Source organism: Saccoglossus kowalevskii, chromosome 10 (assembly GCF_978046115.1).
Source record: "Saccoglossus kowalevskii chromosome 10, keSacKowa6.1, whole genome shotgun sequence".
In the NCBI taxonomy this organism is placed as follows: Eukaryota; Metazoa; Hemichordata; class Enteropneusta; family Harrimaniidae; genus Saccoglossus; species Saccoglossus kowalevskii.
In genome coordinates, this window is record NC_140650.1 from 22,277,732 (window position 1) to 22,291,925 (window position 14,194).

Below are 14,194 nucleotides of genomic sequence, written 5' to 3' on the forward strand. Positions count from 1 at the left end.
TGTGCGTCGCTGCATTTTTTTTACTCAGATCTAAATGATATGGTAATATTACAGTTTTGCGTAATACAGAAAAAGCAAATTATTAAGGACGATAATAAACTTAGGAACCTGAAACTGCGAGAAAACACGTTGATTGTCGGCCGAGACGTGGGAGCCCAACTGTCACATTAGAATCTAACCATCTCGCAAGTGAAAATCAATATATACGTACCTCTACAACACTCTGTATACTGGTTTCCAATATATACTACCACTTATTGAGTATTCCCGGTATCGTAACTTGCTTGCAATAAAATGTAACAATTCATGGGGAATTTCAACCTAGTCTAGTCTTGATGAGACACGACGTTCTGTTTATTGCCAGAAACTCGGCAGCTTTCTGTTCACTCGTACAAATCAGACGATTATATATACTTGATAAAGATGTCCTATGGACAATAGGTTAGGGAGTTGTACCCCCTAAGTAAGTGATTCCAGATGACCCATCACTTACAGAGTGCAAGTACAGTGTAACATTATATAAGGATGCGCAATGTTTCCCACCACAAGTCCGTTTTAGAAAAAAATATATACAGAAAAGATAAAATAAAGAGGAAATTTGAATTTTTTTCAGTATCGGCACCCAGCTCACACAGTGAACACAATTACCGCAAATTAACAAGATTAAAAGTACGGGTCAGTAATTGAATTGTCAGAGTATCTTCATCCCCAAGAGTGCACAGTGAAAATTCCTAATTAAAGTAGATAATAAAAACATAACACCCCTGTATTAACGTTGGCGGTATTCTTATTTCAATGTCAAACTTAGCTTTCTTTCATCTGGTGATGCTGTTTACGTGGTCGTGTGAAAAATGATGGTACAGAGATATTTAATGAATTGAACGATCGTAAGCTTGATCGTTAGTTCAATTGACTGAACTGTAGTTTGCAAATGAACTATTCTTTTTTTGTTTCCATTAGTGTCCGATAAAACTCGGGAGAATAACTGGGCATAGAATTATATATGTGCGCCATGTCGTCAGGAAAAGCTAGAAGCTTCGTTGGTAGTCGGGATATATTGCAATGCCATCTGTGGGGTTGCCACGCAACGCGGTGGTTCTTCCAGGTTACCGAGAGTTTCTCTTCTAATCGTGTATGATGTAAATAACTGTAACGCTTAGTTATCATATAAATATTTCCTCACATGGTAATTTCATTTTATGATTGTTTATTGATATCCTAATACGCAATATATGTGTCACTGTACAAATGAACTCAAGTTCAGGATGGTTTTTAGATCGACTTATATGGCCGAATTTATGAAACATTGTTACGGCGATGCCGTTAACTGTGAAGATAGATTACATGACTACTATATATATTAGCGATGACATCATATTTATTCCATTCTTAAAAATACATGGTTCAATTTGTGATGCAGACGTACAATGATATGATGTCTATATTCAATATTACTCACGACAATCCACTACCTGTAACCGGTTAAATGACGACGTGCTGTTAACGTAGTAGAGGAAATATACACCATTTCATTCCAATGTTGTTTTTTTTGAAAATCGCACTGTAAATCAAGTTGTATATTTTAAATCATATTTGGAGTTAAGGTCACTGATTCATAATGGCAGTGAAAAATGAGATCAGTTTACTTAAAATAATATTAGCAACATGATACACTATTTGATCCATATTTATTATATGAGAAATCCAATCTCTAGTTTTTTTTAATCCCGTATTTAGTCTCCTTAGTCATTCTTACTTATTTATTCGAACTGCGAGCAATCACGCATTTTGGTTAAACGAATAAAAAATGTTTTAATGAGATTCAACCATTGTATAGAATATGAAGACATGGGTTACCTGTGCCACGCTTCATTTTTCTCCAATTCTGCAGTTGGTATGTCAAACGTATCAACTTATATCAAACTCGACAAACTCAAGATTATAAGCATACGTAAGCATTCAGTTGAGACGATGTATATATACAAGGCAGAATTTGATACGTCTAAAGAAATCTGTCAACAAACATACTGCTCTCTGATTGGTCTGACTGTTGTGCGTTATGGTGTCGGGTAAATACTGACCGTTGTACCAAGCATATTATCTTGTATTCACTCAGTTGGCGCTACTAGGTTTATTTAGTGTAACGTTCACTAGGATTACCAAATAAATAAATTGTATTTTTCGAGCCAATTGTTCGATGTCTCGCAGTTCAAGAAAAATGATTGTACATACAATATTATAGTATATTATGCATCCCAATGTCAGCTATTGAAACAATACTTCTAATGGCACAAGTGATCAACACTTATATGGGGAACCAAATATAGACAAGTAAATGTTTTTCATTTCATTTGCCGTTGTATACGTGCATCATAATTATCATTATACAATTTTACAAATAATACAAATCACTGTATTACAAATATTGACCCTTGATATCTTCCATATGCACATATTTGATATATTAAATTGGAGCAGTCAATTAACGAATTGAAGTAACTTGAAACTACCCCCTGAAGACTGCGCCACATTCTCACAATAGCTCACCAGCATCGCATTGCGTCATCTATTCAAACTACTAAACTGAGCGGCAAAATTCTTCGTAGAGGAGTAAACATGTTACGAACCAGCAAACGTCGACGATCATCTGACGAGTTGTAATACCCCATACAAATTGATACGAGTATACAGATATATTCCCATGCCGCGTCGAATCACAGTGACGCCTATAAAAAAAATACTAATTTGCGAGAGGAAACCCCCTGATTAGCGCACCTTTATGTGCTTTTTTCCCCAATCGACTGTAAAATATAATATCCAAATTCAATATTCCGTATCGTGATGGAACGTTATGTCTCGAAACTGACCTTACATGGGAACACATATTACCGCAATAATCCCCTATATTCTCAATCATCCAATCGCTTCCGTATGGATGGGAAGATTACAATTCTCATAGGACTTTTTGTGGGAGACACAGGAATTGAAAAAAAAAGATTAAATGTGACGCAAAACGTGGCCGATTAGACATACCGGAGACGTGCGACATATTCAGTGTCTGTATATTTTGTTCTGACATCTAACGCATTCAGTCCAATATAGCACAGCTGGGGGGTTCATTATTAAACCAGGTGATTAGCGATTGCATGTCGTGTATGAAAACAAACTAGTGATTAGCATTGTGGGAAATAACGCTAGGTCTTTCCTTGTCTGTCCAACACAAAGATGGCACTCTTGTTCCGCTCTGAAATCTCATAAAGTATAATCTTATTGATTGTAAATCAACTAAAACGATGTAACAGTTTTGTGTATACGTGCATTATGCGCTGGTCAGTAGTTGAACAGCTACGTGACGTCAATAACCTTCCATTATCTAATGGATAATGATGAATTTATGTTGGCCATTATAGGATGAAAATCAATGATATATGGCACAACGGTGAATTAGATGTTTCTTAAGACAGTCCATATAACATATCATTCGTCATAAGTGAAACTTAAAGTACAGTCATTAAAAAAACGATTGCTTCCATTCCTGTTTTATTGAATTATATTCACAACATGAATTGAATGTGATGTTACATATTATTGAGAACAACAAACATATATATGTATATATATAAAGATTGTGCATACATTTTTGAAACATGTTGTTTTCAGAATATTCATTGTAGCTTGGCTGTTCATAGCAATACATACAGATCTCTAGGCTATGCAGTTGCTAAGTTCTATTCAATATTTCAGTATGTATTTGGCTTTTAAAGTTTGAAAGATGACATCGATATTTGAATGAATACATTACTCTAGTATATTTTGGTGCACAATACTCATCATTTCATGAAATCTATCGTCACCTCTATCTGAGTAATCTGCAAAGATGGTAATCTAATAATAATGTAATGTCTACTAGTTTAATGAAGATGCCCAGAATGCATCTATGCAATAACTGACACCCCTGCTCAATATATGAATACCAAGATCTTCGCAAGCCCCTTAATCGCGAAAAATTAGGGTTATATTTGAGTGGATGGGGACTATTTCGTCAGTAAAAAATTCATATTAGATTGGGTCCAGGATAAATTTCAAAAATCTGGGTCTTTACAACTGATAAAAAGGGTTGTTTTGCTTTAACAGTTTATACTGCTCTAACTACTCTCAATATACGACACTTTTAACACACAACAGAATGCTTTTTCGTGTTACTATTGTGCATTAGCTACATAATTGTAAATATGAAGCAAATTATCATTGTCGAGCGATGTATGATAAAACCTATTGAAAACTGAAGAGTAGACTTCCACTGTCAGTCAAAATTAAACCAATTAATACCGTCTCTGAAGGTGTAAAAAAGGAATCGTGTAGTTTGAACGAAACACACTATTAAATGTATGACATTTTCAAAACGAAGGGACTTCCTTTTTCAGGGTGATCTGACCTTACATGACTAGCACTTACACATGATTATGAATGTTCACACGTGAGCAATATTTACATAATAGACAGTTGTGGAATAATCGGTCTTATGATCATAATCCATGTTACGGTTTTGTGTAACCACTTGATAGATAGGTAGTTGTTTGACTTCATGACGTCAATCATTCTTATGCCGACACACTTTAAGTTTTTTCGATTTTGTGTGAATGGAGCTGTAACCGTAAGTGTCGAACATAATACCGTGCAAATGAACAAGACTTAGTAGGGAAATTGATTTAAATTAAATTAAAGAATAATAAACAAGATATAACCCCACAGTCATTTATTGCCAAATTAGTTGGACTTATGATTTCACTTTTACACACCATCATTTTAGCAAGAATGATAAAATTGACAAGAAAATGCAGACGGACATTTTTTAGAAAATCTGAAGAATTGCAAACACTATTATTTAACCGTAGCAACCTGCCATTCTACAAACAAACATAAATTACAAGGGGTTACAACATATTTTTAAAAAATCATGTTTTTAAAATAAATATTTTAAAATATATATAAATTAATGAATAACTTAAATTCAGTACGTTCGTTAGGTCAAGTCATTGTCCCTGTTTATTGTTACATTGTTTCAACTAGATTGCTTCAGCCTCCACTGTGTCAACGTAGGAATGTCAATTGCTGTGAAATATTACCAATAATAAGCGACAGTATAAGAAACAAGTGGATGGACATTCGTCCAATACGTCCAAATAATCTATGAGACCAGGTATACGCACATTGTCAATGTAATTGCACATTCAGTTAATTTTGGCGATGAAAATAAGCTCTTAAAATCCTTGAAGCGATCTAGATAGCCGCTAGCACTTGAATGATGGACAGAAGATTTCCCTGCAATTTCGTTGCTAAGTGAATCCGATTAAACTAATTCTTTCATTATAGTATAATGCAGGATTTCTACCACGATGATAAGGTATAATGATGCATTTAAAAGAGAACCTATTCCATTTAATGGTTCTTATATCACGTATTGGGAGTAGTTTGTAACATTCTACATTATATTCAATGCGTCCAAAGAAAAGTACCAACTAATAAAACCATTTTTCTCCTCGAACTCATCATCGGTCTGATCTTCTTCCTTTTTGTCATCTTCTTCTTTCTTCTCCTACTCGAACTCCTTCTCGTTTCTATTCCTCTGTCATGTTCTTGAATGTGTAGTGTGTGCGTGTCACGTTTAATGGACGACATGTTGTGCTTTATACAGTTAATGTTGTTGAAAACCAAATAATGAAATACTACGACCACAATTGTACCTTACCTGCTTCACCATGCATTTGATATGACGATGGACACGCCAAAAGAATACAAATACTGGTTTGAAAAGAAGTCAACACACGCCTTGCTGAAACTAAACTGAGAATACTATGCTTTTCAAGGTAAAACCGTCGCTACTAATCGCGTTTAGTATTTTCATCAATATAAAGTAATAACAATCACTGAACCATGGCTTAATAAAAAGAAACAGGAGATATTTCTCGGCTCAGCGAGTCGGTTTTTTTCGCTGGTAATACGACTAGATTAGTTTATTCCGTCTAGATGTATTTTCCCAGTTCCAGCTACCGGACACCCGGGGAACTTACTTGTAACTTCTGAAACGTAATATAATTAGCTCTATTTCACAATACAGTGCTTTTAACCATTTCAACGAACTGGAGATAACCTAATATTGGTTTACGCGATAGTATAGCGCTCTGTAACCATGGTTTCATTATACTAATGGTATTGTCGAGAGGGAAGTACTGACGGTTTCAACCTCAACATGTAGCAGTATCAGAGCTTTTATCTCGAATGAGAAAGTAATCCAGATATATCTTCATGAATTGGGTATCCACACTATTTTTTTTTTATCAAAGAGAGACAAGGTGAATCGGCGAACGAACGTCATGATTCATATCAAGGGCATCTATATATAACATAATAAGATAAGCTGTCAAATTATGACAATCAATCAAGCATGTAACATTTGAAAATTGTAGCTATTTCTCCTTTACTTCAAATGAGTTCATGCAATTAGATTGCTATAATGATGAGCGAATGAAATGATACCAGATCCATGCAAATACATTCTCTTATGTGTGCAAAGTGATTACATGATATTATTTGGATGCGGTAAGTGGATTGCATTTGATAGAAGAAAAATAAAAAGTAGCAGATAAGATATGATTCAAAAAGAAAACAACAAGTATAGTATACTTATTTTATTCTATTTTGATACACCATTCAATCAATCAATCAATCAATTAAATAAATGAATTAAATAGAGTCCACGGCATTTTGTATGTGTCTATATTAGCATCACTTCTCTCTCTCTCTCATTACAACATTTCCCTCATTAATTTCCGGGCATTGTGCTGATTATTTCCCCAATTTCCCTTTCTTTCTTCTGCATGATGTACATAAGTATACCAGTATAATATAATAAAATAAAATATACACGTTGTTCCATTTCACTGATTGCTAGGATACGCCGGAGACTGGTCGTGAGTTTGTGTCGGTAGCTGTTCTTGTACATATATAACATACGTTTATTGTGCGCCAGGGTAAGCTCTCTGTACATAGGCCCTTGCATAGTTGCGATAAAATGATTCAGAATGTTCAAAATGTGATACACTGCATTCACAACAAATAGATGTTAGGAATTACAACCTCAATAAAATATTTATCCTCAAACTGTTGTAAAACACAAATTACACGATTTTCTCAGTAATGCCCAGGGCAAAGTTAATTTAAATAAATCCACATATGTTAATTGTACGCTTTTTCCAATACTCATTTAATATACCAATGCATAAGATGCGAGTTTGAATACGTCTATTGGCATTTTTCCACCAACTGAATGTACAATAGAGCAATGGTAATGTGATCTGCGTTCACACGCTTAAAGTGCTAATTATTCGCAATGTTCATTAGGAGACACACACCTAAAAAAAGCGACACAGTAACCAACTCTGCACTTGAAATGAACTCTAGACTAAAACAAATGCACTCAATTACATATTACATATACACACGTGACCCTATTATAAGTATTTGTTAACATTAGGTAGTTTTTAATGAGGGTAGACATTTATTAAAATGTTACACTGCGCAGTTTCTCAAAATTATATCCAGTAGCCTCAATACAATTTATGTTATTAATGTATAGTGTTCCCTATAATTGCCAAACGTGCTTACTCATAATTTTTCATTTGAAATTATTTTATATTAAAAACCGTATTTGCACAACTCTCTGTATCAATCCCTGTATACATTTATAGTATGGTATTGAAAAAAAAGCATAGCTCACTAATTAATTGGCACATTAATTAATAGATTAGAGAAGAGTGACATATAACAAGTTCTATACAACTAGCAGTCACATCTGGAATGAAGATCCTAAATGGATATCAGCTCTGGATCTGAGGTCGACATATTAATGCTATATACTCTGTATGAATCTTATCTGTCATTTTAATTAAGTAAATTAGACAAGTTACAAAAATGATCAGTCAATACAAATGCGTTTCCACATGATCAGGAATTTGTTTAAACAAGTTAACTAGATTAGAATAAGCACAATAAATATTTTGCAAGGCTGATTTGTAATTCATGAAAAATTTTATTTCTTATTTCTAATATTATTAAAAAAAATAGTTTAGAAAAAATTATGGCTTGGTTTTAGGTACGATAAATATTGCTGGACGCACAAGGCGTGTAACTGTTGTGGTCAGCATCCCTTATATACACGAAGCCGAACTGTGACGTTCATAACCATAAACACGTGGTAATGAGATGCGATTAAGGAGGAACGGGGTAATACTACCACTACCATAACTACCACCAATCTAACCAGCAATAACGCCATTATCATAACTACCACCAATATAACCAGCAATAACACCACTACCATGACTACCATCAATCTAACCAGCAATAACACCACTACCATGACTATCATCAATCTAACCAGCAATAATACCACTACCATACCTACCACCAATCTAACCAGCAATAACGCCACTATCATAACTACCACCAATCTAACCAGCAATAACACCACTACCATGACTACCATCAATCTAACCAGCAATAACACCACTACCATGACTATCATCAATCTAACCAACAATAATACCACTACCATAACTAACACCAATCTAACCAGCAATAACACCACTATCATAACTACCACCAATCTAACCAGCAATAACACCACTACCATGACTACCATCAATCTAACCAGCAATAAAACCACTACCATGACTATCATCAATCTAACCAGCAATTACACCACTATCATAACTACCACCAATCATACTGGTAATACTACCACTATCATGACTACCTCCAATCATACTGGCAATACTATCAGTATCATGACTCCCACCAATCTAACCAGCAATACTACCACTATCATAACTATCACAAATCTAACCAGCAATACCACCACTACCATAACTACTACCAAACTAACCAGCAATAACACCACTACCATGATTACCATCAATCTACCAGCAATGACACCACTACCATGACTATTATCAATCTAACCAGCAATAATACCACTACCATAACCACAACCAATCTAACCAGCAATACTACCACTATCATAACTATCACAAATCTAACCAGCAATACTTCCACTAACATAACTACCACCAATCTAACCAGCAATACTACAACTATCATAACTACCACCAATCTAACCAGCAATACCACTACTATCAAAACTATCACCAATCTAACCAGCAATACTACTACCACTATCATAACTATCACAAATTTATCCAGCAATACTACCACTAATAAAACTACTACCAATCTAACCAGCAGTCATACGCTTTGTTATTTTCCATTGATGAATCGACACAATCCCAAATGTTCTCTACCTGCTCTGGGTTCGTGCTCCAAACCTTAGCCAATTTGTTCAATAGAACTCTGTCATCTGTTCTTGACAACTCCAGACGTTAATATGCAGAGTCGGGTCTAAACTGTAGGTTTACAAAATATGTGAGATTCACAATAGAGGGTAACAAATTATGCAAGCTGATATAATGTCAGTTTACAAGAGTTAGAGTGGATGTTTCAGTCTGCATATGAAGTGAACTATAACAGTTTACGAATGAATACAACTGAAGCAGTTCAATTTTTATATGAATATAATCGTAGTGATTACAATTTGAATAAAACCATATCAGTTTACACTCTGTATATGAATAAAACCGCAGTGGTTCACACTTTGTTTAAAAGGCAAAACAAATTGAAAGAAATTACCATAAGTGGTATACTGCATGTCTTTTTAGCGAATTTAGCGAGAGAACTGAATCGCTAATTCAAGATGTCGCTAATGACTTTATTATAAATTCAAAATGGCCAAGGCTTGGGGATTTGTATACAGTAATCCGGAACATAAAAAATCTGGGGCGCTTCCTAATTACATTTGACAGTGTTTCTTTGTTTTTATGGAGATGATAACTGCGCGTTTTGGCATGCGACAAATAAGAGAGATTCGCTCAATCAACAATTCGCTATTACGTCATTTCACCACAATTCGCTAAAATTGCATGTTGCTTTTTCAACATGTTTTATAGTAATTTGTTAGAACAAACAAAATTGATATGTTTTGAGTACCTGCAATTATCGAATATTGGTGTATTATATTGTATTTTGACTTACATGATTAAGAAGCGTGAATCATTCACAAAGTCGTATTGCTAGCTATAACTTCCTAACCTAAATGAAACAACCTTTATCACCAACTTGATTAAAGCCAGACCACTTTTTGTAAGTAATACAATGGTACTTCAATATAGTATCACTCATGTGTAACATCGACAAAATGAATTTCGATTTTACGAGTAACGCAATATTAAAACGGGAGACATGTTGGCTGGCTGTTCATATGATCCATCGACAATGTAATGAAAGTTCAGATCTGCATCAATGACCACAGGAAGATTTCTCTGAAGATTTTAAAAATGCATTAGATATTATGCAAATGTTCACCGTAGTATGACTGGAAATAAGCGTTGAGTGTCAGTCAGTACGGAGACACAGTTATCAACCTAGGTGAGTTTATGATGAAGCATAAAAAAAATCGCCAAGTAGCCGTACAAGGCAAGACAGACATAAAGATTAATGTGCAGATCAACTCGCAAAATGTAAAAATTCGATCATGTGGTTTTATAATTTTAATAATGGCGTATTTACATTATCAGGGAACTGAAAGTCTATATGAATAGTTCCAATGTATGGTTCAAATCTTGATAAGTATATAATGTATGTGATTTCATTTTAGCTCTATAGAAATATGATGAAACACCCAGTTCAATAATTATACAACACAAAGGTCGTTTCTTGTAAAAGATTGCACGTGTTTCGCGATATTATACATAAGAAGCCTTTTTCTCCTCAGATTAAAACCCCAAAACGCACATTTTTCTATATTTGTAAGCATAATATTTTCACAAATGTTTCACTGGAATTCTCATCCACTCCAAAATAAAACTGAGAAATATAAAGTATGTATCAGACTGTACGGGTATCTTCAAAACCCTTTGGCTCACACACGTCTGTTTCATTTACATCATGTACTGTAAATACAAGAAAAATATTTCTTTCCATTCACAATTAAGGATACTATGCAATTCACTGAGCCTCGGGATTTGTCTGCATACATATCCGGCAGATACTATTGCCAACTTCCATGCTAGGCGGTAACATAATAACGTTTTAACCTCAGAGCAAATATCTGATAATATCCCCCACCTCAAGGTCATTGGGTCATGATGAGAGATGAACTTGTAGCAATCAACAGGAAGTCAGAACTGATCACATATGCAGAAATTACGTCTTCCTTCCTCTTTAGGTAACGACATAGATTTAAATTAATAAAACCTACCACACACTTTTCCAGCCCCCGCTGTGAATCCGGCATGTTATATCTCTAGGCAAGGCTGAGGCTAACGCTGAGTACGGTGTGCCATGAGGTGATTGAAACAGTACCATTCTACAGTCTCAATGGATAGTCTGAGTATTTCAGTTTTGGGTCCGTTTCGGCGAGTCTGCGGAGTATCAGAACTCACCAAGTCATGTCATTAGTTAGGAATTTAACCCTTATATTCAGCATATGTAACTTCTAGAGTGCAGACTATCGTCAATCATGTATGCATACGCCTTCATACGTGTACTCACGTGCAGAAAACACAATCTGTTTTAATTACAGATGAAATTTACAAGTTATAGGACACAACAACTATAAACAATCAATCAAGTTTTTTTATCGCTATGCAGCTTACTCGATGTTATTCACTTTTTAATAACAATCCCCCATGCCAATCTCAGCTCATTGCGTTTAGTCTGGTGTGTTTTTAACAATCTAAAAACATGCTAATTGCTAAGATGGTTCGTTCTGAAGACTTTGCTATACAATTACAGACTATGCTTTATTTGTGGAGCTGATTTGTAAATATGGTGTTAACAGATAGGAACTGTGTATAGTTGGATCACGACATTGCGATGGAGCGCCACCACTAGATGACATTTGGACGCAGTCCGAAACGGAGACTTATGGGTTGACCTCTGTGCGTGCGTGGGTTCGTACGTCCGTGCATCCGTACGTCTGTCCGAACATGCCGAGACTGATTATATTCTAACTTCACACATACATCATACGTAATATTATACATATGCACATCAATTTGTTTCACGATCTGATTCAAGATAACCGAATGGCTGCCATTTTTGTGCTAATCAAGCATTTTGGAATCGAACTTGATACATACATTGGAGATTATAGGACCTTAATGCACGTCATTTTGTTCTTCATATCAAACTGGTCGACTGGCGGCCATTTTGCTTTAATGAATGTGGTTCTAGAGCCATATCTCTGACATACTTTGACTGATAATGTTCAAATTGTATATGTTCATTTTACATCATGTCATATATACACAGATATATTGGTTTGACGATCCGATTCAAAATGGCCGACCGGTGCTGTTTCGGAGCAATATCTCTCAATATGAACAAGATGTCTGAATGTCAATCATTTCAATGTTAAAAAATCACCATAATCAAGCATCAGCTTCTGGATCCATATCTCTAACATCTTTAGGTTCAAACTATATTACTATAAACACAACTATATATCTTAAGTTTGATAACTAACGGGGACTGTGTCATGCATGGCTTGTTGTTAATGGCCTGGAGAAAATAACAGAAAATAATTGAAAACTGAACGAGCAGCTGTCATTATTTGATGCATTTTCAACTCAATAATGGCGGCTATGTCAATTTCTATTGTTTCGAAACTCAAGAAGAATTTATAATTATTTATAATGAATATCAAAGTTTTTGACGCGTCATTATAGGAGAACAAATTTGCCAGCGGCCATTTTGAAATTGGGAATGCCAGCCAAATTGCTTAAACTTAAAATGTAATATAGACTAATAAACAAAATACCAAAACTTCCATCTGTAGCAAAACCTGCAACATCGCATTCATTGTACGCAAAAAGACGCCTACATGTAACCAAATTTCGTATCACAAATGTCTTCCTAACTGTGCAACTAATGCGGATCTCTGCATTAATTGTATCATTCATAAATCCAGTATAGTATTATTCAAGAATTGATGATAGCAAAATATTATTACACATTAAAAATTCTGTAGGGACAGCCCGATCTTTGAATATAAATATTTAAATGTTATTCTAAATGAAAATAAAGAAATAAAAAGGGAAAAAATTACTTACTTTGAATACCGCCAGAGGCTAATTGTAATTGGAGTGGGAGTGGGAGGCGGTGTACTCGGTGACACAAAGCTATTGATGACGTATAATATATCATTTATGATATATTTTGTGAGTATGATCAAATAACGTTTTACTACTGCGAATACTATGAATATATTGAACCAATTTTACCAAAACCACTCGTGTATTTATAATTATAAGGGGGAACTGAAACAGTTTTTTTTTTTTTACAAATAACCTATATATATATATATATAAAGCTGCGATCTAAACATGTGCGTTTAATTGACAACGACTTATATCATTTTTGTCTACCATATATGTACATAAATGGCATTCATGCGTTCTGTAGAAGGTTTTACTTCGTGGTTGGTTACAGGTATCCAATTTAGGCAATCGGAATTCCTATAATTTAAAAATACATCTTTCGAACATATATTAGAGCTGTATTATTAGTCGTTATTGTTATGGTGACCGTATTTATAAATTTTCATGTATTAATAAATAAAAGAAAAAACACACACATGTGTGTGTAAAGTGTTCTTCGATTTTTTCATATATATCATCTGGGATGATTATATCTATGTTTGCTTAGCTACCACATGGATTGAAAGCTACGCAACAAGGTTGGTTTATCATTACTATTGATGTGGAAATTGTTATCACTGGTGATAATTAATGGAAGAAAAGATGTGCATATTGGCTAATTTACTTACGCAAACGTCGGTATAAGTGTGCTGGGTTATGTTTTGACAACATTATTTGAATATGTGACTAATTTAAATATCCTTGTTCGGTAAGAAACAGATCATTTTTGATGTACCATACTAAGGATTTAGATTTAGATCCTACTGCAACCAAGAAAGTAACTAACAGAAACATAATTATGAATAAGTATATTTGGTCTGACGACAGGTTTCAATTTTTTGCGCAAATTTATGGCATAGATCTGATGACATAATAAACCT